Source organism: Hemiscyllium ocellatum, unplaced genomic scaffold (genome assembly GCF_020745735.1).
Source record: "Hemiscyllium ocellatum isolate sHemOce1 unplaced genomic scaffold, sHemOce1.pat.X.cur. scaffold_1198_pat_ctg1, whole genome shotgun sequence".
Classification (NCBI taxonomy): domain Eukaryota; kingdom Metazoa; phylum Chordata; class Chondrichthyes; order Orectolobiformes; family Hemiscylliidae; genus Hemiscyllium; species Hemiscyllium ocellatum.
In genome coordinates, this window is record NW_026867706.1 from 122,186 (window position 1) to 124,048 (window position 1,863).

The following is a 1,863-nucleotide window of genomic DNA, read 5'->3' on the forward strand; positions in this document are numbered from 1 at the left end:
GGATCAGTGTAGAATATCTGGTTGATATGGACGAGTTAGACTGAAGGGTCTGTTTCCATACTGTAGAACACTATGATCTGAAGTGCCTCAGCAAAATGGTGGAAATCTTCAATAAAAACACAAAGTACTGGAGATCCTCAGAAGGTCAGGCAGCATTAGAATTGATGACAGATGTAGGAAACACTGCAGAAGGTTTTAGATGACCACAACAGGCATGTATGCTTGATGACCGGTATGGATAAGATGGGGGCATTGTGTTCAACAATTTTATACCAGAGACTCTGACCCCATTTTATTTTGTATTATTCTGTGACTCCCTCTTTTCAGAAGCAGGCAGGATCGGAAGCAGTAGAGGATGTAAATGATGTGTGACCTTCCTAGTGAGAGGATTCGAGTACAGGAGCAGGAATCCCATTTTGCAAGGGCCTTGGTGAGACCACACCTGGAGTAGTGTATACACCTTGGTTCCCCTTTACCAAGGAAGGCTCTCCTGGTTATTGAGAGACAGTAAACAGGGGTCACCAGACTGAGTCCTGGGATGTGGAGATAGTTAAGGACTGCAGATGCTGGAAGTCAGAGTCTATACAATGTGGACCTGGGGAAGTGCAGCAGGTCAGGCAGTATCAGAGGAGCAGGAAGGTTGATGTTTTGTGTCGGGACCCTTTGTCAGTCCTGATGAATAGTCCTGACGCGAAACATCAACTTTCCAGCCCCGTCGTATTCATGCGGGTCATCAAGCACCTATTTATTCTAGCCCCACGTTCTGGCACTCAGCGTGTAACCGATATTGTAGTGTTCTGTGTGATCATCTCAATACTTCTTCAAGGCTGCAATGTTTCCTGCTCCTGTCACCGTTTCAGATGATGCCAGACCGGCTGAGGATCTCCAGCATGTTTTGTTTTTATTTTAGATTTCCACCATTTTGCTGAAGCACTTGGAGACAGACTTTATTGATTCTGATTCCTGGGATGACAGGACTGATGGATGAAGAGAGACTCAATCCTCGTTTAATCCTCCTTTCCTTTGGTTTTCTGAGCTGCTGACGACATCACTAATATTCTACCTCCCGTTCCATGACCCGAATCTGACCCATCTAAGCCTACACTTTAGTTCCCATGCCCTGCCAGACTAGTTACAACCTCACCAAGGGAACTGCAAAAGCCCCTACCAGATTTGTCTCAGGTCTACCCAGGGGTAACCTGTCAGGGTGGTATAAGTCCCACCTAACCAGAAACAGTCCCAGTGCCTGAACAATCTAAACCCTTCTCTGCTACACCATTTCCCCAGCCACACATCCAGCTGATCTGCCCTCTTTTTCCCTCTCTCACTAGCACATGGCACTGGGAGCAAGTCTCGCATTATTACATTTCAGGAACTGCATTTTACTGTATCCCTGATATCTCTGTATCCATCTTTCAGGCTCTGATCCCTTGTTTACCGATGTCGTTGGTATCTGTGTGTTCTATAACCACTAGCTTTACCCTCCACACACCATCCTGGATTCATGTCTTTGGCCACAGAAGTGCCCACCCTAATCCTAACCATTGAATCCCCAGTCACTATAGCCGTGTTTCCTCTCTTTCCTCCCGTTCTGTGCAGCATAGCTGTCTGTGGTGTCATGAACCTGGCTGTTGCTGATTTCTCCTGAGAGACCACCCCACCTGGTCCCCCCAAACAGAATCCGAAGTGCTATACAGTATCTGTTTGACAAGGGGATAACCACTGAGGACTCTTCCACTCCCTTCCTGAGCCTTTTACTTGATCTGATGGTCACCCATTCCCTTTTTGCCTGTGTAACCATCACCTGCAGTGTGACTAACTCACTAAACGTGCTGTCAATAACATGCTCAGTATTGCAGATGC